The sequence below is a fragment of the Neovison vison genome, chromosome 2, assembly GCF_020171115.1.
Source record: "Neovison vison isolate M4711 chromosome 2, ASM_NN_V1, whole genome shotgun sequence".
NCBI lineage: Eukaryota > Metazoa > Chordata > Mammalia > Carnivora > Mustelidae > Neogale > Neogale vison.
Genome location: NC_058092.1, coordinates 58,929,269 through 58,953,212, shown reverse-complemented (window position 1 = coordinate 58,953,212; position 23,944 = coordinate 58,929,269). Strand labels below are relative to the sequence as shown.

At 37.8% G+C, this 23,944-nt stretch overlaps 1 protein-coding gene and 1 pseudogene across 1 annotated transcript in view; both read left to right on the top strand.

Annotated features, from left to right (window-relative positions):
- Positions 1-23,944, top strand: part of PTGER3 (prostaglandin E receptor 3) — a 196,754-nt gene that overhangs the window by 114,639 nt on the left and 58,171 nt on the right. The gene's annotated exons all lie outside the window — the stretch shown is intronic.
- Positions 220-1,228, top strand: LOC122900088 (annotated as a pseudogene).

Below are 23,944 nucleotides of genomic sequence, written 5' to 3'. Positions count from 1 at the left end.
TGGTTGTGGGATTGTGGAGGTTATGATATCATAAGGGAGTTTGCAAATAAAAGACTTTCATGGACATAATTCCATTACGGAAAACATTTTGTACATAGGAGCTCTCTCTGTCAGTCTTGTAAGTCATACTAAAGAATCTGAGTTTTGAGCTCTCTCCTCCTCTGCATTCAACAGGCACTGCATCTTCTGGTGTAGTGCCAACCACATCCTGGAGAACCAATGGTAAAATTCGGAGAAAATGGATTTGGCCTTATTGGGCACCTAGTCACCAGGGACTGCTTTTAATTCTGACCAAGTGCATATTATCACCATCAGTGACTCCTTCATTGGCTTCAACTACATGGTGTACATGTTCCAGTATAATGCCACTCACAGCAAATTCCATGGCACAGTCAAGGCTGAGAATGGGAAACTTATCATCAGTGGAAAGCCCATCTCCATCTTCCAGGAGCGAGATCCTACCAACTTCAAATGGGATGGTTCTCATGCTGAGTATGTTATAGAGTCCACTGGGGCCTTCACCACCTTGGAGAAGGCTGGGGATCATTTGAAGAATGGGGCCAGGAGGGTCCTCATCTCTGCCCTTCCTGCTGATGCCCCCATATTTATAATGGGTTTGAATCATGAGAAGAATGATAACTCCTTCAAGGTTGCCAGCAATGCCTTCTGCACCATCAGCTGCTTGGCCCCTCAAGTCATGGTCACCTGTGACAACGTCAGCATTGTGGAGGGACTCATGGCCACAGGTCATCCCATCACTGCTACCCAGAAGACTTTGGATAGCTCCTTTGGGAAGCTCCGGTGTGATGGCCCAGGGGCTGCCCAGAACATCATCCCTGTTTCTACTGGCACTGCCAAGGCTGTAGACAAGGTAATCTCTGAGCTGAATGGAAAGCTCCCTAGCATGGCCTTCTGTGACTCCACTTCCAATGTGTCAGTCGTGGATCTGACCTGCCACCTGGAGAAAGTTGTCAAATATAATGACATCAAGAAGATGGTAAAACAGGCATCAGAGGGCCCCCTCAAGGGCATCCTGGATTATACTAAGGACCAGGTTGTCTCTAACAGTGACTTTAGCAGTGATACCTGCTCTTCCACCTTTGATGCTGGGGCTGGCATTGCTTTCAATAACCACTTTGTCAAGCTCATTTTTTTGGCATGACAACGAATGGGGCTACAGCAACCAGGCAGTAGACATTATGGTTTCCACATGGCCTCCAAGGAATAAGAGCCCCCTAGACCACCAGCACCAGTAAGAGCAAGAGGAAGAGAGATGCCCTCAGCAGCCAGGGGCTTTTCACCCCAACTCCTCCCCCAATACACTGAGAATCTCCCGACCTCCACAGTTTCCCTCTCAGGCCCTCTGAAGAAGAAGAGGGGAGCCCTACCATGTCATGTACCATCAATATAGTGTATCAATAAAGTATACTTTATCCAGCTGAGAAGAAGGAGGAAGAGGAGAAAAAGGAGGAGGAGGGTAATAATGATAATAATAATAATAGTCTAGGGTTTTATACTGAGAAAGAGGAAATGGCTTTGGGAGTTTTAACAGGAATGACAGGACTAAATTTTCATTTTATTTATTATTTTTTTTATTTTTTTCAAGTTTTTACATTTCTATTTTAAAATGTAATGCTGGTAGTGCCATAAAGGACTTGTGGGGCAATATTAGAAGCAGATAAAATATGAAAGAGGCTATTTTGGCAATTCTGGCAATTGGTTCTGAATTAAGCAGTGCTGGGAGAAGTGGAGAAGATGAGGCAAATTCCAATGATATTTCAGAAATAGACTTATCATGACTCCTGACTGATTTCTAAGGAGAGAAGAAGAGGAAAATTCTACAGATGTCATGATTTCTGGCTAGGGTGAACGAGGAGATTTTGGTAACTTTAAATAAGGAGGATTGGATGTAGAAAAGGCTCAGTTTGAACATATGAGTTTGAGACTTCTGCAGGCTTTCCAAACAGCAGTATCCAGTAAGTTGTTGTGTATATAAATGACATTTTTCAGGAGAGAATGTGAGGCTTAAAATAGATTTTACCATTGTCATAGTAATGATGTGGTAGTTGAAATACGTATAAATAGGGTCATCCGTAGTAATCATAGATTTATGTAATGACAGAAGAATGTTATTTCCAACTTCCACTTTAAACCAAAAAAAAAAAAAAAAGGTTTTAGTTTAAAAAAGAAAAGAAAAAATTTAAATAATGTAAGCTACAGAAGCAGTATGTTATGTATTTCATTAAGTATTTAATGGCAAAAAGAGAACAAAAAGTTCCTCCAAATAAGAGATTCAAATACTATTAGAAGATAACCATCACCAAACAAAATCATTACAAGGAAGGGGGGCGTGGTTTCTGAACTTGCAGAAGTCTTCATGCATGAGTACTGCCACTATTGTATGTATAGTCAATGAAGTACACATTTAATTAATAACCCTATGTTCTCATAAGTATTCAAGTATGTTGACGAAACTAAAGGTGGCCAATTTTATCCTTCCTGGCAAATAACCAGCTCCTTCCTGGAAACCCTGAATCATTTATATTTATATTTTCATTAACCTGTTCACTTAAAGATTGTCTCAGTATACTTACTAGTAGATTAAAGATGATCATGTGACCCCTGAGTAGGAAATATGAATCAAAGACCCCAATAAAAGCTCCCATCAGGTGACTGTTTAAAAATGCCAAATGAACAACTAAATAGTAACCAGATGTTAGAAAATGCTTGGGGTGCCTAGGTGGCTTAGTGGGTTAAGCCTCTGCCTTCAACTCAGGTCACGATCTCAACGTCCTGGGATCAAGCCCCACATTGGGCTCTCTGCTCAGCAGGGAGCCCGCTTCCCTCTCTCTCTGCCTGCCTCTCTGCCTACTTGTGATCTCTCTCTGTCAAATAAATAAAACCTTTAACAACAACAAAAAAAAATGCTTGAAATTTCTTTAGATGATACTACTAAATTCAGGGAACAAAAATGTAAAATGTTTTTAAAGTATGGCACCATCATCGAATACTTCCTAAAATACTAATTTTTCCTTTCAGTTAGAATCATTAGGGTGAATTTTGTAAACATCACCATAATTTTAGTAAGTGTCACTTACAAATTATACTTGAGCTTAAGCTTAATTATACTGAGAAACTCTACAGAGATTTGATTTTTGCTCTGTCTAATCTGGTGCTCAGGCTCAAGTGTCCTGTTTGGGCACTGACTCTTTTCATCCCCTTCTGAAGTCTGATTTCTATTTTTATTTCTCTATCATGAAGTGTTTTAAAGAAGCCTTTTGCTAAGATGTAGCCTGATTCTCCCCCCCCATTCTTTTTAAAAGATTTAAAAGAGAAGGACTATATGTTGTATCTCAAAATAGATACCTGTAATCCAGATTGCAGATTCATAGAATTCATTATAGAATTTGAGTTTGGCTCCAAAATATCATTTTATTACCTCAAAGTTAAAAGCTGATACCTTAAGTAAGGATTAACTCTTACCCAATTTTGATAGGAATGAAATTATAGAACCAACTTGCTGTTCTTTGGCATAATATAAAAATGAAATGTACTTGAAATTAAAACTATCCAATTGCTTTATATGAAGCATAAATATAATAAAAATGATTAAATTTGATGTCTTTAAAAGTGTCTTTCATTTGCATATTTTATGTTTAATTAACCATGTAAAATAATAAAGAAACATTATGAATTTTTTTAGTGGACATAGAGAATCACCAAGCTATTTAGATAGGCTTTTTGGGGTTGGGGGTTGACCAGTTTCAGATTAAGCTGAAGATACCAGAAAGGCCATTTCGAGTACATCCACATTTGCAAGATCTTCAACTAATTATTCCTTTTGATGTTCTCCAGAAATTTAACTGATCCCTTCTGCACAACATACTGGTTGTGGATTATGTGGCTTAAGTTAACATCCACATGCTAAAAACTTGCAAGTCTCTCTGCTATTTGGGCTTCCTACCTCCATAGCCAATGTCTGGCTGAACATTACAGTCAGCTTAACTTCACTCATAACCAGCTTGCCAAAGCCTGCTTCTTCCCTGGGCCTCCCCATGCCCTGGCCCTCCCCATGCCCTGGATGACCTGTCCCTCCTGTCTTTGTAGTCACATGTGCCAATTCTGCCTCTATTATTTCTGCCTGGTCTTCATTTGTCTCTTTACTCACTGCAGGTAAATTGGTTCAAGCACCCTTATCTTATGGCTTACTCTAATGCTTTCTTGTTGCCTCCAGCCTTATTCCTCCCACCAACCCTCAGCTTCATTCACCAGATTTATCCACTGTGTAGCTAAAGTGACCTCTTCTCCATATCAGCTCCCCATGCTGCAGCCAGAAAGATATTTCTGAAGAACAGAAATAATCTTGGCACTTTTCTGATTAGAAGTTTTTTTTTTTTTTAAATTAATTTATTTGAGAAAGAGAGAGAGAGACAGAATGAGAGAGAGAATGCAAGGGGGGTGCAGGGGGAGAGGAGAAGCAGACTCCCTGCTGAGCAAGGAGCCCAGTGTGGGGCTCGATCCCAGGACCATGAGATCATGACCTGAGCCCAAGGCAGACGCTTTACAAACTGAGCCACCTAGGCACCCCTCTGATTAGAAGTTTTAAGTATTTCTTCCAGAATGAAGTCCACGCTTAGTAGCACCACATATATGATTCCTAATAATTGGGGCCCTTTATAGCTCTATTCTACTATTTGTTGAGTTCCTAAATGTAGCAGGCCCCTCTACAGCATTTTGTACTTTGTTGAGTGTTGTCCCCACCTCAAACCCTCTGCCCACTGCCTTATCTTCTACTCTCTTTCAGAACTTAGTCTTGATTTAATTTCCCTGGTGAATCTTTTCCTAACCAATCAAGGTTGGATTTTATATTCTTCCCATGTATTCCATGCGCTCTCTTTTCTTACCCCAATGTTCTACTCATCACATCATATTTTAATAATTAGTTTATTTTATCTCTCTTCATACTTCAAGCTCCTTAAAAGTTCTCATTGGGGGCAGGAACTGATTTGGGGTTTTTTTTGTGTGTGTGTGTGTGTGTTTGTTTGTTTGTTTGTTTAACCAGTGTCTCTCAGTGTCTAGCACCAGCCTCAAAACACAGTAGCTATTTAGTTAATATTCACTGATTGAATAAATGGAAACTTATTAGATGTTCCTTAGAAGTGACAGGTGCATACATTCGATCATTGGCTGTAAACATGATTCTATCCTAGTAAGGATTCCTTTACTAGTTTGTAACTGAAACCAAAGTGGGCCCAGGGGAATCTAGGAGCAACAGGAAGCAAAGAAACTAAAGGCTTAGGGTAAGAGTTTCTGAACAGAATTGCAGTGGGCATCGAGAGCAAACGGCCTTCAAATCAAGGGCCTAGGTTAGCTCTAGTTCCCATGCTGAATAAGGAATGCTTTGAAGATGAAAGAGAGACGGTTAGTCTCAGGGTCAATGGACAAATTACGGTTCCTTTGTTTTTCCTTGGTTCAAAATCAGCTCCTACAAAATATCTGTGCTCCACACATTTTCCCCAAATCCCTCTTCTACTCACTAGATATGACCTTTGGCAGGCTTCTCAATTTCTTTCTTTCCTTCTCTGTTTCTTTCTTTCTTTCGTTTTAGATGTAAAAACAGAGATAATAACACTTGTTCGTTACTGCCAGGAATAAATCATGTAAGGAAATTGCCTGAAACAATAACTGGAATAAATGTAGTTTTTGTTTTGTTTTCTTACGTTTTATCAAATAGTGTGACTTTAGAAAATTGCTGGGAGAAGCAAGCAAGTGGAGAATCTGACCATGGAATTTTGAGAAAATAGAGGGAAAAACAAGAAAGACTTCTTCTGGTTCTTTTCTGGGCAACATCTGGAAAAATAGCAGTAGTGTCCTCCTAAGTACCAAGAATAGAAAAATGTGCGATGATGAATAGCAGCGGACTCTAACATCAGAGTTGTTTTCCTTCAGGCTTTCATTGTGCATTTGGAAGTGTCTAGGAATAAAGCATGACCTTGCTTTCTATGCTCTGATGATCTAGTCTGAGGTGGCCTGCGATCCAAGGGACCAAACCCATGCAAGTCCCATAAAGGACTCAGGGTCTGGCCATTATATACAGCACCTTTACTAGTGCTCTCTTGTGCAATAAATCTAGTATATGCTGAGAGAAGATGGGTGTTGCATTGTAAGTGCTAACTTCAGTTGTTAGAGTTATGACATTAGAATATATTTCATACCAAATAAATGATATTTATTGCATAGTTTATTGAGAAATGTTCACATGGTCTGTCGAAAATACTGAGTTATAGGTAACTTTGCCGACACTAAATACACACTACATCAGCTAATATCAATTCCAGCCCTGAATTTCCAAATGCCATAAGTGATTTTCACCTACTATCCCTCCTCACCCAAAACTCATGTATTTATAAACATAATCTTCCTCTCTACATTATGCTGAGACCAACCTCTCTCTAATCCTACTTTCCGTGTTTTTTTTTTTTTAGGTTTTAAAAAATTTATTTTTTAAAAGTTAACATGTGCATAAAAGGAAACTGAAAAACACAAGAAGTAAAGAACAAAGTCATCCATAATCCCAAGCAGTTTACAGTTTGACTTCTAGGTCCCATGTGTGTATCTACAAAAGTAAGCATTTTTTTTTCCAATTTATTTATTTTCAGAAAAACAGTATTCATTATTTTTTCACCACACCCGGTGCTCCATGCAAGCCGTGCCCTCTATAATACCCACCACCTGGTACCCCAACCTCCCACCCCCCGCGCCACTTCAAACCCCTCAGACTGTTTTTCAGAGTAAGCATTTTAATGTAATTAAGATCGTAGTTATGTATCATGCCTTTTTACACACCATGAATATTTACTATTTCAAAGTCCCCAAACTATGAGTATTTCGATAACCAAGAATACACTACACCAACTCCATCTGAAAGAAAAAAGTGTAATCCTGCCTTTCTCGGTGACAAAGATTTCAGAGAGGACAAAAATGGCAACAGACCTCTAGATAAAGATACTGGCAGGGTTACCATTAAAATACTGCATTCCCTTAATGTTCAATTAAAACAGACATAAGTAAGAGTACACAATGTATAATGCTTCTAAAGAACTCATTATCCAATCTATACTATTCAAATATTAGCAACGGGGTATGTTTCCATTGAATCACTTAATGTATTCCTATTGTTAATTTACAGGAATGTTTGTATTTTGGGAATGGAGTTGTTAAATTTGATGTCTTGGAGAGTATGCTGACTGTTCACTGAGCTCACTAGGGGATGGGGATGGGGGCATGGAAGGAAGTGAGGAGAAAAGGGCTCTGTGCCCATGAGTCTTTAAAGTTCTGTATCTGCATTTTAGTTAATGTTGCTGTGTGTCAAAGGATAAACAAGTCCTAATACCCAAAGTATATTAAAAGTAGAGTTAGTAAAATACTCCTCTTATGAATGCCCTTTTGTTAGTTTTTAGGAAGGACCGTTCTGGGGATTGTCTGTCAGTCACCTCTTAGAGCTAGATGTAGTCCTATGCTTGGTCATTAAAATGGTGGAGGGAGCAGAGGAGGGGTGAAGGGAAGGGCTTTTTGCTAGTTATCTCCACATATAGAAGACCATTTTAGGTTATAACCATAGGTCTGGATGTGCATTTTGATGAAGTACCTGTGTTTGTTGTGGACAAGTGTCATTATTTTGTAACATCTAAGCTTTTTGGATATCCTGAGGTGACAATGTATGATAAAATGTACAGCTAGTGAATCAACCAATTTACAAGTTTCTTTTTGTTATCATTGATAGGAAAGAAGCATCTTGGACATGGAATTGTTACGCTGTCTCAGAAATGTGAGGACTTACTAGGTTGGCAGCAGAGGGGGAGGAGGAAGTATAGAGGGAGAGTTATATGCGGATGCGTTCATACTTACATTGTAATAACTGTTAATGTGTGTGCGTCTCTTTGGCTGTACTTTCCGTGTTTTAAATGACACCTACCTAGGGGTTCCTGGGTGACTCAGTGGGTTAAAGCCTTTGCCTTTGGCTCAGGTCATGATCCCAGGGTCCTGGGATCAAACCCCACATCAGGGAGCAGGCTTCCTCCTCTCTCTCTGCCTGTCTCTCTGCCTACCTGTGATCTCTATCAAATAAATAAATAAATAAATAAATAAATAAAATCTTTTAAAAAATAAATAACACCTACCTCTTAAATGATTTGAATCAATTTTGATTTCTAATATTTTTAAGTCTTTTTTTTTATTATGTTCAGTTAGCCAACATATAGTACATCATTAGTTTTTGATGTAGTGTTCAACGATCCATTGGTTGTATATAACACCCAGTGCTGATCACATCCTGTGTCCTCCTTAATACCCATCACCTCTGCACATTTATTACACTTTGGTCTGTTCTCAAAAACCCTGATGCCTTCACATCCTACTCCTACCATGCTGAGCTTCTCACTCCTTGAAAAGACCATGTATCCTGGTAACTTCATGTTAATCCCTTTTCTTAGCTTCTCTTCAACACTTTTCAAACTGGAAAACTCTAATTTTGAGTTTATTATCTCCTCTTCTGTAGTCTTTTCTGAATTTTCGGTAGTTACCACTTTCCACACCATCCCTTTGTTCCCATAGATCACTGAACTTAACAACACCATTGAAAATCTGTGGATGAATATTCTGAACTAAAGCTAGAAGCAGGTCACATTTACATTGGCATCCCTAGTACAAGCCAATATCTCTCTAAAAATATTTTTGAAAGAGTACCCAATTCTTTATAAAATATTATAAAAACAAACACAAACAATGAGACCAAGCCAAAACAACTAAAAAGGAATGTGCCACAGATAAAACTTGACACCGAGTTACCATATTAATAGAACCTAGAATTTAACCTTAATAGGTATTAGGGTTGTCTGAATTGATCAAACTGATTTTTCAATATTCTGCATGACAATTCAGTATAAAAGTGTTATCCTTCTTACGTTCCTTTTTTTTTTTTTTTGGCCCCTGCACTACCCTTGTTTTTGGTGTTGGTTGGGTCACCCGGCTAGTGACCAGCCCATTTTCATTAGAGAATCCTGTATACAGTGAATGTAATCCCTGTATTAAGCTGTCTGAGGTTAAAAAATAATAACAATAATTTTGGCTAAAATCATGCCAAATGACACAAAAATAAATTTTTTGTTGTTTCTGCTTATAATAATAACTGAGCAGAAAGAATAGGCAAAAGGAAATGAGAAATGCCCCCCACTTATTCTAAATTAGGCTACCTAGGTGAAAATTAGAGGAGGAAGTAAAGAAATATTTAGATTTTCCTGTGTATTATATATATGTGCAAATAAAAGTGTATCTCTGATGTCACCTACAGTGAGAAATTTCTGAAATTAGCTCCCAGAGCCTCTTATTAACCCATTTCTGTCTTGACAGTGCTTCCTTCCAACATTTTTTTCTTTTTCTCAAATCTCCTAGATGCTTTCTTACACTTGACTTTTGGTTTCGGGCATCTTAGTGGGCTCATAACAGATGCAGTCTTCTCTCTTTATCTCTGGTTTAAAATATAAACCACATGTTTATACAAAGCACATCTGGTGATCAACAAGTATCTTAAAGGGCCAAGAAGAGAAAGTTGAAGGCTGCTGGGTCAGAGGAGGTCAATTTGAGGAAGCAATCATTGTGACAACTGACATTACGGCTTAAAATGGGCTTGGACAGCTGTTTCTTATGGAAGTTTTGTTTCTGTTGTTATGGCTGCTTCTGTCAGGAGAGGAGGTCTGGAGAGTGTTTTAGAAACTGTGCTCTTCATAATTCAAATGCTAAATCATCTTACGTAACTATTAACTTTATTTATGTCTTCACACTGATGTAGGCAAATTCTCTGCGTAATATTACATGCATGGCCTGTATTCCCATATCTCTGGAGACACCTAATTGTCCCTACAGGCAGTCCATGAACATTTTTATCATTCAGTGTTTTCTTTTTTAAGTTATTTATTTATTTATCTGACAGACAGAGATCCCAAGTAGGCAGAGAGGAAGGCAGAGAAAGAGGCCGAAGCAGGCTCCCCACTGAGCAGAGAGCCCCATGTGGGGCTTGATCCCAGGAGTCTGGGATCATGACCTGAGCCGGAGGCAGAGGCTTTAACCCACTGAGCCACTCAGGTGCCCCTATCATTCAGTGTTTTAAAATTCTATGCTGGTGATGGATGAACCAGTTTTGCTCACGTGGGAGAGAAGCACCGAGAGACCAAGTTTCTCAAGAGCAAACAGTTGAGGTGAAGCTGCAGAGTCAGGAGACTAGGAGATGAAAGGAAACTCAGCTTTGCCAAACGAAGTTTCCTCAGTAGAAGTAGCTGAATTCCTGAAGTGAAGCCAGTCACTTTGAGATATGTGTCTTATTTATGGTACAACATTTTCACAATGATGTATGTGACTCATATGTACACTCAGAGACACAGGACTGTGAGAGAAAAAAAGAAGCAGAATTCAATAGGCCAGTCTTGTTGGTTAGCTTTGGTAAAAGTCTTGGTTGCGATTGTTTTACCTTGTGGGTTGTTTACTGTTAGGTCTGAAGTCCCGCTTCCCAGATAATGAAGAGTTAATTTTTCTAACTTTTTATCTGTGCTTCCGATGAACTGGGGTAATAAAATTCTGTTCCAAAGTCACAGAGACATGTATGGATCACTTAGGAGGCACAATAAAGCCCTGAAAGAAAGTCAATAAAGATTCTTTTTCGGGCGCCTCGGTGGCTCAGTTGGTTGGGCGGCTGCCTTTGTCCGCCTCCCTGCTCGGCAGGGAGTCTGCTTCTCCCTCTGACCCTCCACTTCTCATGCTTTCTCTCTCTCTTAAATAAATAAAATCTTAAAAAAAAACTCTTTAAAAAACAAAACAAAACAAAAAGATTCTTTTTCTACCCTCATTTTCTAACAGAATTGAAGTGACTCCTGTGGTAAGGCAGGATAGCTATATAATGTTGGGTAAACCAAGGGCGCCTGGGTGGCTCGGTGGGTTAAAGCTTCTGCCTTCGGTTCAGGTCATAATTCCAGGGTCCTGGGATTGAGCCCTGCATCAGGCTCTCTGCTCAGCAGGGAGCCTGCTTCATCCTCTCTCTCTGCCTGCTTCTCTGCCTACTTGTGATCTCCGTCTGTCAAATAAATAAAATCTTTAAAAAATATATTGGGTAAACCAATGAACATTTCTAAGCCTTACTTTACTCTTCTGTAGGAAACGGATGAGGATACTTGGTCTACGTGATTGGCAGGAGAATAAAATGAGAATCTATGTGAAGAGATTAATACAAGGATGGTGTATGAAAGCTTTCAATAAATGGAGCTATTATTATCAATGTGAGAATGATGAAATCTTTGAAGATTTTATTCTACACAACTAGAACCATCCTCTTCTTCTATGTGCCTGATTTATGTGCTTAGAGCATCCTTTAACTTCTCAATCAGCTACCATGAAAGAGACTGCCCCACCCACTACCAACTGCTTGCAACATTGTTACCACTTTGGAGGACAAGGCAGCAAATAAAAAAAGTTAACACTTCCCTAAATTCTGAGTTAAAAAACAACAAACAAACAAACAAAAAACACCCCAGCTCTGCCATTATCCCTTCTGAAGTCATGATTTCCAATACCTAAGCATTGAAAGAAAAAGTATACAATGAGTCTAGCTATTAAAACTGGGTGGTTGTGACTTTTCTTACTCCCAGTGTTTGCTCAAGGTACTAACCACCAGTGTTTGCTCAAGGTACTAACCACCAGGGAGTCCTGAGGTGGCTACAGTTAGCTCAGTGGCTGGAAGTTGCTGTGGGTGTCTGGGTCAACATGTTACAGTCTGGTTCAATGTTCAGCTCTGGTTCAGAACTTCAGATACCCCTTATCCCACTCCCAGCCAGCTATGTTGAGAATATATACTCTCAATTTCAGAAGCCCTGAAGCCAAAGTCCATTGGCACTTCTTGATATACTTTGGGAACATAAAATAACAATTTATTTAGTTTGGAACAGTTATTTAGTTTGGAACAGCTTCATCTTTGGATATAAATGTAATTGAGGTCCAAAAATAAGACATAAAATAGGACTATATACCTGGAAGCAGATTTTAAACCGGTAAGAGATTTCTATTTTTTGAGCAATAGTCCAGAAATGGTTTCCTCTACCTTGAGTTGCTCAAAATAGCTAACTTCCTTTGTTCTCAGAACATTACTGTATTTGTCCATATTTCATTTACTCATTCACTAATCTCCCCCAACTGGTAGAAGTATTACAGCAAATACTGTTTATTTTTCCCTTTCTACTGGAGTTTTTGAAGATCCAATAAATCATGGGAGATAAAATAACAAGTTAAAAGTATTGCTTATTTCTCCATCCAGTTACTAGTAACTTAAGAAGTAGCAGAGGTAAGTGCTCTTCCCTGTAAACTTCTGCAAACTCGGTGAAGAATTACCTTTCCACCTGTTTCCCAGTTTACCGCTCTGACATAAACACCATTTGGAAAAACTGGTTTAGGGTGAAAGCAATGTCATTTCATACAGAGTGATGTGTGTCACAAAGTATTTGATTAACCAGGGTGGCCAAAGACAGTTAATTATTTGGTCAATATTTTACTAGGTTTTTCAGTTACTACCCGTTTTATTTTTAATTACTATTTTCAATTCTCTCCACCTACACAGCTGATGTTTTACATGAATGTGCTTAAATTACAAGGTCAACTGCAAAAGATAAGCCAAAGATTAAATCATATTTTGTCAGAAACCTGTACCTGGCCTCATTCTTTTTTTTTTTAAATTTTTTTCTCCAATTTATTTATTTTCAGAAAAACAGTATTCATTATTTTTTCACCACACCCAATGCTCCATGCAAGCCGTGCCCTCTATAATACCCACCACCTGGTACCCCAACATCCCACCCCCCCGCCACTTCAAACCTGGCCTCATTCTTATAAGTTATGTTTGCAATAAAAGAAAAAAAAAAAAGATGGCTCTAGGAAAAAACACTCCCCCCGCCCTTTTTTTAACCTCACTAAGTTTCTTCCAAATTACTTTTTATATAACCACATCCAGATGTGACAACAGGATGATAGATAAGAACTACACAGCTTTTACATTTTGAAGGTAAAAGGGGCCTTTTTTTTTAAAGATTTTATTTTTATTTGTTTATTTGACAGACAGAGATTACAAGTAGGCAGAGAGGCAGGCAGAGAGAGAATGGGGAGGCAGGCTCCGTGCTGAGCAGAGAGCCCGATGCGGGACTCAATCCTAGGACCCGAGATCATGACCTGAGCCAAAGGCAGAGGCTTAACCCACTAAACCACCCAGGCGCCCCAAAAGGGGCCTTTCAAAGTGGACTTCACCTGAAAAGTGCCGAATTAAAGCACAGCTCTATTAGTCTTCATTACTCCTTTATTTCATAACTTTGGATTAGTCATTAAAAATACTAAATCAGTTATATGTTTTCTAGGACAGAACAGAGCATTCTATACAAGGCCAGTTTACAAAGCTCTAGTTTACAGCTATCTTGAGAAATTTTTATCCCTACCTGTGGTCTGGGGACTCTCTCAGTTCAAAGCTACAATCAGGGGTTTTGCTTAAATCAAACTTTAGAATTGGACTTCCTAGTTCCCACATTGTTACTATGTGTGTTTTTGAAAAAACAAAACAAAACAAAACAAAACAGTATCAGGTGTACAATAGAGGAAGTCAACAACTCTATACATTACTCAGTGCTCATCAGGATAACTGTGCTCCTGATACCTTTTATCTATTTCACCCATGCCTTCATCCACCTCTCCTCTGGGAACCATCTCTTCTCTATAGTTAAGAGTCTTTTCTTATTTTTCTCTCTTTTTTCTCCTTTGTTCACCTGTTTTGTTTCCTCAATTCCACATACAAGTGAAATCATGTGGTCTTTGCCTTTCTCTGACTGACTTATTTCACTTAGCATTATACCTTCTAGCTCCATCCCTGATGTTGGAAATGGCAAGATTTCATTCTTTTTCATGGCTGAGTAATATTCCATTGTAGATGTATACCACATTTTCTTTACCCATTCATCTATTGATGGACACTTGGGTTACTTCCATATCTTGGCTATTGTAAGTAATGGTGCAATAAATATAGGGGTGAAAATATCTTTTTGAATTAGTGTTTTCAATATTTTGGGTAAATACCTGGTAGTGGAATTATTGGATCATATGGTAATTCTATTTTCAAGTTTTTGAAGAAGCTTCATGCTGTTTTCCATAGTGGCTGTACCAGTTTGCATTCTCCCCAGCAGTGCATGAGGGTTCCTTTTCCTTGACATCCCTGACAACAATTGCTTTTTATGTTTTTTATTTTAACCTTTCTGACAGGTATGAGGTAATATCTCATTTGTACTTTTGATTTGCATTTCTGTGATGATGAGTGATGTTGAACATCTTTTCATGTGTCTGTTGGCCACCTGTATGTCTTCTTTGGAAAGATGTTTGTTCATGTCTTCTGCCCATTTCTAAAAGAATTATTTGATTTTTTGGTGTGGAGTTCTATAAGTTCTTCACATATTTTGGATGGTAACCCTCCACTGGATGTATCATTTGCAAATATCTTCTCCCATTCAATGGATTGTCTTTTTGCTTTGTTAATGGTTTCCTTTCTGTACAAAAGCTTTTTGTTTTGGTGTAGTCCCCATAGTTTAATCTTGTTTTTGTTTCTCTTGCCAAAGTTCCTCCACATCTTTTAAACACATCCTACTATATTAGCAGTTGCATTTTAGACATTTTTTTTTACATTTTAATTCCATTATAATTAACATACAGTGTTGAATTAGTTTCAGGTGTGCAGTAGAGGGATTCAACAATTCTATACATTACTCAGTGCTCGTTATTAATCTTTATCCCCTTCAACTATTTCACCTCCCCAACTCCCCTCTGGTAACCATCTGTTTGTTCTCTATAGTGAAGAGTCTTTTCTGGTTTGTCTATATTTTTCCCTTTGTTCATTTGTTTTTGTTCCTATATTCTACATGTCAGTGAAATCATGTGATATTCGTTTTTCCTCTGCCTTATTTTGCTTAGCATAATACTCTCTAGCTCCATCCATGCAACTGCAAATGGCAAGATTTCATTTTTTATGGCTGAGTAATATTCCTCTGTGTGTGTGTGTGTGGCACATTTGAAGTTATATATTTTTAACACAATCAACATGATTTATAATCTGAAATTTCTATAAAATGCAGTGGTTTGGGAGAAGACTACTTCTTTTCCAAATTAAATATCTCATGGAAATTATGGTACTTCATGCTTAACAGCTGATCTTCCAGCTTAAATATCACTTTTCCTGGGAAGTCATTTTTATCCCATAAACTAGATTTATAATTAATTCTTTATTTTGTAACATAACTGCATGCTTTATGTAAAAATTAATATAATTTTTATTATATTTATTACTCATTATTACTGATTATTTATTTTTTATTATTTGTATTTATTATTATGTATTATTATTATTACTGCTTCATGTAAAGCAGTAATATAATACAATAGTAAGACATATTTGGTGAAGTCTGATATACTGTGAAAATGCAGTAAAACTGAAATTTAAAAAAATAATTAGTAAATATTTCAGTGTTGGTGTTAAAATGCAATATACTATGATAGTCAAGTAAGAATCCAGTGATTTATAATTAGTTCTTGAGGGATTTTTGTTTGTCTGTTTAATGCTATAAGTTTCTGAGGCATAGTTATTATCTTTCTATTACCAGTAGTCTCTAGCCCAGTGCCTGTGACATGAAAGGGATTATACACGGTCCCTATTATGTGTGTGTGTGTGTGTGTGTGTGTGTGTATAATATATACAGTAATATATACACAAATATATATATACATTAAATATATATAGTATATGTATTACATATACTATATATGTACATATTGATTATGATAAATGGGCTCCTTCACTAATAACAGAAAATATTCTTAAGCACTACAAGAACAGAACCTTACATAGTGCCTGGTAGATAAAATTGCTTAGTATTTGTAGAAAGAAGAATAATGTCCCTTTAGACATTTAAAATACCTATAGCATTCTCTACCGTACAAGTTGAAAACCATTAGATGAGTGAATAGGGCACTCACAGGGGAGCTAAGTTAAGACATCTGGTTTATAAGTTTGAGTTTGGCATAGCCTCTGTATTTCAGTTACAATTTCTATTTCACTTTACTTATCTAGAGGTACTTGACATCAGGGCCACTAGCTTTTCCACACTTTCCTGATTCTCTTCTCCTTAGCCTTCTTCATGTTGGATAGCTTCTAGGAATCCAGTACTGCTCTCTTCACTTTTTATTTGACATGCTGTTTTTTGAATGATCTCATCTACTTTTGTAGTCTTAGTTACTGGAGCATTGGCGATGTCTGGGCCTTATTTCCAGAGCCCACCATTCTTGTGACTCCAGAGGTATTTCTAACTGCTCCCAGAAAATCTCATTTTTATTTATAGCTTCAAACTCTTGGGTATATAACACTATCTTCTCTATAATTATACTCCATAATTATGCTTTTTGACTGTATTCTCTGTTTTGATTAAGGGCATTGGTTTGGAAACTAATAGTCATCTTAAATGATTGTCATCTCCTTTACATTCACTAATTCCTGCTGGTCCTATCTCTTCAATGGCTCTCAAGCCAACTTTCTATAATTTGTTCCCAAAACCACTCTATTGAGTTATAACCCCAAGATCTCACATGATTGCCTTTCCTCTATACTGCTGATAAACCATCTTATTTTAATTTCATTTTTATTAACATATAATGTATAATATCTTATAGCATTTCATTCCCCTACTGAAAACATATCAGTGGCTCCCATTGCCTGATTTAATAGTCTCTGTGTAGTGCCAAGAGGAGTTTAGTTGAGGTTCAGAAAAAAAATATCGGGACTTCTATTTATATTCGATCTTTTTTATTATGTGATATTTGATATTTACTAAAGACTGTGACATATATACAAGTTATAGAGTATAGTAAAAAATGTGTACCTGTGAACTCATCACGCACTTACATCCTGGAACATCACCAGAACTGTTCCATCTACCTCTGCTTTCACCTCTCCCCACCTCTTGCTATCACCCACCCATCCCCACCCAAGTCATATTTAACTTTTTTATGATTTCCTAATTTTTTATTGGTTTATGACATATGTATTTATTTAGAAATACTGTATTGTATAGTTTGCTTGTTTCTAAACTTTTTTAAATGGTACCATACTATATTTGCTCTTTGCAACTTGTTTCTAAATTCAGTATTATGTTTTAAAGATTTGTTCATAGTGTTGCATGAAGCTGTAGTTCATTAATTTTTTTAAAAGATTTTATTTTATTTATTTGACAGAGAGAAATCACAAGTAGACAGAGAGTCAGGCAGAGAGAGAGAGAGGGAAGCAGGCTCCCTGCTGAGCAGAGAGCCCGATGCGGGACTCTATCCCAGGACCCTGAGATCATGACCTGAGCCGAAGGCAGCGGCTTAACCCACTGAGCCACCCAGGCGCCCTGTAGTTCATTAATTTTTACTGAGGAAGAATATACCACTATACAAATGACTCAAGAGTTATTTATCAGCTCTCTTGCTGATGGATATTTAGACTTTTCCCCCAAGTTTATCTATATGGGCAATTCTACTATGGGGAGTATGTATTTTTTAAAAGATATTATTTATTTATTTGAGAGCGAGAGAGAGTGAGCAAGGGGAGGAACAGAGGGAGAGGGACAAGCAGACTCTGTGCTGATCACAGTGCCCGATTTGGAGCTCAATCCCATGACCTTGAGATCATGACCAGAGCTGAACTCAAGAGTGGGGCATTGAACTGACTGAGACACCCAGGTGCCCCTATGGTAGTATTAATATATGCTCTTGGGGCACATGTAAAACATTCAAGAATACACCTGGCAGTGGAATGGTTGTATCATAGAACAGACAAATGCCCCAAACATAACATATTAGCAGTTATACAGACACATACTTTATTTTAAATGCATTAAAGATATGCAAAGGATGAGTACCCAAAACATTATTTTTTTCTAAGTAGCAGTGTGTAATCAAAAATGTTTAAAGACCACTGGTTTATAGAATAAAGTAGCACTCCTAGATTTAACTCCAAATTCCCTTTCATTTCCATTATTCCTAAGCAAATTCATATGTTCCCACTGCCATAAGCATCCACTGCTTTGTCACCATGATAGTACTCACTAGTTTGAGTACTTGTGGTTTATTCCAAGTCAGACTCCTTCATCTAGATTAACAGTCAAGAGCAGAATTGCAGTCTCTTTCATTTTTGTATCTCTAGTATCTAGTCTAGTATCTAGTATCTAGTCCATTATATATATACATTTTATATTGCTACATTTTGCCACTGGACTAGATACTAGATAGAGATAGATAGATAGATATAGATAGATATTTATCTATATAGAGATATATATAGATATATAGATAGATATGGTGATATATATATGGTGAGTGAACAAATATAAAATGATAGGAATCACATTTTATATAGGTGAGAAGATAAATGAAGTATCACAAGAAAATCCTGTATACTCTGGAGGAAAAGCATTATACAAATTCAAAGTATTAGTTTTTATGATGGTATTTAATCAATGGTGTTTTAAAGCCTGAATATCAAAATACATGTTTTAGTTTGGAATTAATCAGGAAAACTGATTCTCTATTTACTCTTTATGTTCACCTTAGATGCGCTAGCATGATAGAAAAGCAACAGAAAATTCTCTTCTGTCTCTAACTTAGTTCTCTTTATTAATATTTCTAGGAGATGGAGGTTATGTTAGAATGGAAAGATAACTGGACTAGGAATCAGAAAAAAATTTCACTCAATTCAGTCTTTGGCTAGCCATGTGAGTTTTCACAAGTCATTTAATTTCTCTGATACTCTGTACAATAATTTTAGAGAGCTATTGTTTATTAGCATGTGTCAAGTACGGAGACATGCTCTTTATATGGATTATCTAATTTAATAATAGGTATAAATGTTGCCTTCACTTTACAGAAGAAGTAAATTAAGATCAGAGAGATTATACAACTTGCTCAAGACCTTATGGACTCAAGTCACAAGTCATTTAACATCCTTCTGGAGAAATTGTTGTTGTTGTTGTCGTTGTTTTAATCACTATACTAGTTTTATCATTTTTAATCACTATACTATTCTACTTTGCCCTGGCTTCTTCCCAGGAGCTTTGAAAGGATCAAATGAGATAATCTATGTAAGAACATCCTATACTTTAAAAAACTTTACCCGTTCAATAAATATGTAGTTAACACTTAGCACATGCTTTATTCTGTAGTAGATCCCAAAGGGGAAAAAAAACCATGAATTATAAAGTCAGCATCTGGAAGATTCTGAAGTCTTGAGAGGAGACAAAACATCTGTGAAAGACTAACACAATAGTGACTCCTTTTTCCCTAGGCTCTGAGTCAGGGAAAACCTTAAAAAAGAAATGCTATATGAACTCTAATATGTGAAAAGACGGCTAGGAGTTTTCCAGGTAGAGACTGTTCAAAGCAGTGGAAACAGCAGGAGCAAAGACAGAGAAGGTAAAACACATGATATATAGGAAGTGGTAAGCCAGCCATAAAAACAAAGTACAGGATGTGGGGCAGCATGTAGCAGGAGATAAAGCCAGAAAGAAGTGTAAGTTGGAGACAGATTATAAAGGACTTGGGGGTTTGGGGTTCTTTTATTGGGTTAATGGTTAGCATAGAAATATTCTAAGTAGGCAAGGCAATATGATGTTGACAATGAGATATATATATATAGAAATAACAATTATTATTCTTCTAGTATTCTTATTCTAATAATAAAAATAATTATTCTTAATAATTATTCTTAAATTCTTATAAGAATAATAACAGATAATATCCATAGAACCCTTAATTTGTGCCAATAACTACATTAATACATGCCTGATTTACTTAATCTTCACAGATAATCTTACTGGTAGGGGTGAGGTGCTAGGAAATCAACTGTTTTGTTTTGCTTCTGAATATGCATTTACGTAGCAAAGGCATTACTTCTTCTTAATTTATGTGAGACAGTTCACGAGAACTCTAGTAGAGATTGGGAGGTTAAAGTCTTCAAAAGCTTTCTCAGGTTGCCATTGCTGTGAAGCGCTGTAAAACAAGAGGGTAGATTTGCAGGGCACTGCTACCAACTATGAGTACCTGCGGCACTCAACAGAGCTAACGGAGGACTCCAAAGGCACTGAAGTGTCATAGCAACATGGCTGGCCCAGACATACAACAGGCTTTGAAGTGTGGACAAATTATTTATGCCCCTGCCCTCGTGTCTTCAAATCACCTCTGACCACAGCTGTCCGTTGGTTTTTAGTTTTTTATTTGAATTCAATTTAGTTAACATATACTGTATCATCAGTTTCAGGGGTAGAATTCAGGTTCATCAGTTGCATATAACACTTGCTCATTCCATCAAGTGCCCTCCTTAATGCTCATCACCCAATTATAACCACCCCCTCACCCACATCCCTTCCAGCAGCCCTCAGTTTGTTCTCTACAGTTAAGTGTCTTTTATGGTTTGTTTCCCTCCCTGTTTTCATCTTAGTTTTCTTCCCTTCCCAACAGTCCTGTTTTCTTTCCTAAATTCCACATATGAATGAAATTATAGGGTATTTGTCTTTCTCTGATTTATTTCACTTAGCATAATACACTCTGGTTCCATCCATGTAATTGCAAGTGGCAAGATTTCATTCTTTTTGATGGTTGAGTAATATTCTAGCGCATATATACCACATCTTCTTTATCCATTCATCTGTTAATGGACATCTGGGCTCTTTCTATAGTTTGGCTATTGTGGACATTACAACTATAAAATTGTGGTGTAGCTGCTCCTTCAAATCACTATGTTTGTATCCATTCTGCTGACCACAGTTTTGCACAACAGCAGACACATGATGCATTAATCATGCATTTCTCATATACACGGGAAGTAGCGGGCACTTTTTTTTTTTAAAGATTTTGTTTACTTATTTGACAGACAGAGATCACAAGTAGTCAGAGAGGCAGGCAGAGAGAAAGAGAGGAGGAAGCAGGCTCCCTGCTGAGCAGAGAGCCCGTTGCGGGGCTCGATCCCAGGACTCTGGGATCATGACCGGAGCTGAAGGTAGAGGCTATAACCCACTGAGCCACCCAGGTGCCCCGTAGCGGGCACTTTTAACTCCAGACTTTTTACTACCACTCCAAAGCAAACTAAATCTTATGGGCAAAAGCAGCCCTTGTTCCAGGTAGAAAATACTCTTGTCAGTGAGAACCTATGTCCTCCATATTCACTACAGGGAGGTTGAGTGTTGGAATCCCTAGCCTCACAGCTCCCCTTCTTTCTCTGCACCAGGAAACAAGCTGTGCTGGCTCTTCTACCCAATGAATGTCCTTTCTGATGGGCAAAGGGGTATTTGTCAGAGACCCAGAAGCTTCCTCCAGGGATATGTTTCTCTGTCTGTGTATTTACTTGGACAATAGCTGGGACTTGACAACCGCACAGATCCTGTTGTTTAGGCCTGCACAGATACTTGTTGTTAGCAAGAAACCACATGAAACAAATGATGATCCAGATTTGGTAGCCCTGGGAGTGGGCACAGACTGAGAGCCCGTTAGGCACATGGTTGTGATACTTCCTCTTTTGTACATTCAGAAACGTGCACACGTTTTTCTGGATCTATCCCTATCTCTGCCACTAAGTTTTATGCCCATTGAGGGCAAATCTTTTCTTTTTTTAAAAATGGTCTTGTACTTAGAATAGTACCTACAACATAATAGACTCTTCATAAATCTCTTTCACTCGTCTGTGAAAAAAAATTCTGAGCACCCGTCATTTATTTGCAATTCAAATAAATAAGTGAGTGAGTGAGTGGGTGAACGCAAAAGCAGATGAAGAGTTCACAATAACTGCAGTGCCTAAAACAAAACTTTACCAGCTTCCTTAACTGTCTTACATGTCACCAGTATACTGGTAGGGGTTTGTTATGTACAGAACTTGTGTAGGTCAGCAACTTACAGTTGTTGTCAGGATTCTTGATTTCTCCTTTAGCACTTCTTGTCCTTCTCTATCTAACCACCACTAATGCTTGGTAATAAAATATGAATGACAGACGCTGAATTTAGGGTTCTTGTTTCAGAACATAGAACAGAAGCTAACATGTACTTTGTTTCCAGGATATGTTCTTTTACAAGTTATTTCATTTAATTCTTAAAATAATTATCTGAAGAGGTGGTATCACCCCTATTTAACATCTATAAGGAAACTAAATTCACACACCTATTGGCAAACAGAGGCAGCTTTTTTCCTGTTTTATATAATTGTTCATATATGTGTTTTACTCTCTTGAGTAGGTTTGTTGAAAAAGGTTTTCTTGGGGCGCCTGGGTGGCTCAGTGGGTTAAAGCCTCTGCCTTTGGCTCAGGTCATGATTCTGGGGTCCTGGCATGGAGCCCCGCATCGGGGATCTTTGCTCAGCAAGGAGCCTGCTTCCTCCTCTCTCTCTGCCTGCCTCTCTGCCTACTTGTGATCTCTGTCTGTCAAATAAATAAATAAAAATCTTAAAAAAAAAAAGGAGAAAGAAAGAAAAATGCTTTTTTAACAACAACAACAAAACCCCCTCAATCTTTGGCTTTGTGTCTATCTCTAAAACTCCCATATTATTTATACTTTGGGCTATAGACATTGATACTATATATCAACATGTAAACATAATCTGGGGGAAAAACAAAGTAAACCATAATTAATCATTAACACCTTGGTTCAGTTTGTTTTCTGAGATTTCCTTTAGCAAGCAGAACCCTGAGAAAGTGAAATCTTGGTCCAAATTATCTTGAAGCTCTGCCAGTGACAGTGAGCCTTTGGAGTTCTAAAGAGCTTATTACAGGGGGGGATAGAAATCTGCCAGTCCTCCATTCTCTAGCACATTGAGAGGGTTGTCATTAAAAACACAAAATTGACCAAAAGGTTGGAAAAGTGAGGTTGACAAGTTTGGTGTGGAGTAGAAAATGGATCCTCAACTTCCAAAGATCCTCCAGAGACAGTCTGTTTCCTGAACATTCACTTTGCATTGTCACTTATATTCTTTTTAAAAAATCCAGCAGTTTCTACACACAAAAGAGAAATTGAAGCAAATGTTAAGATTAATCAGATCCTTCTAACTGGTGTAAGGTGATATCTCAATGTAGTTTTAATTTGAATCTCCCTGATGGCTAGTGATGATGAACATTTTTTCATGTGTCTGATAGCCATTTTTATGTCTTTATTGGAGAAGTGTCTGTCCATATCTTCTGCCCATTTTTTGATATGATTGTCTGTTTTGTGTGTGTTGAGTTTGAGGAGTTCATTATAGATCCTGGATATCAACCTTTTCTCTGTACTGTCATTTGCAAATATCTTCTCCCATTCCGTGGGCTGCCTCTTTGTTTTCTTGACTGTTTCTTTTGCTGTGCAGAAGCTTTTGATTTTGATGAAGTCCCAAAAGTTCATCTTCGCTTTTGTTTCCTTTGCCTTTGGAGACATATCTTGAAAGAAGTTGCTGCGGCTGATATCGAAGAGATTACTGCCTATGTTCTCCTCTAGGATTCTGATGGATTCCTGTGGAGAAAGGGGAACCCTCTTACACTGTTGGTGGGAATGCAAGTTGGTGCAGCCTCTTTGGAGAACAGTGTGGAGATTCCTCAAGAAATTAAAAATAGAACTTCCTTATGACCCTGCCATTGCACTCCTGGGTATTTACCGCAAAGATACAGATGTCGTGAAAAGAAGGGCCATCTGTACCCCAATGTTTATAGCAGCAATGGCCACGGTCGCCAAACTATGGAAAGAACCAAGATGCCCTTCAACGGATGAATGGATAAGGAAGATGTGGTCCATATACACTATGGAGTATTATGCCTCCATCAGAAAGGACGAATACCCAACTTTT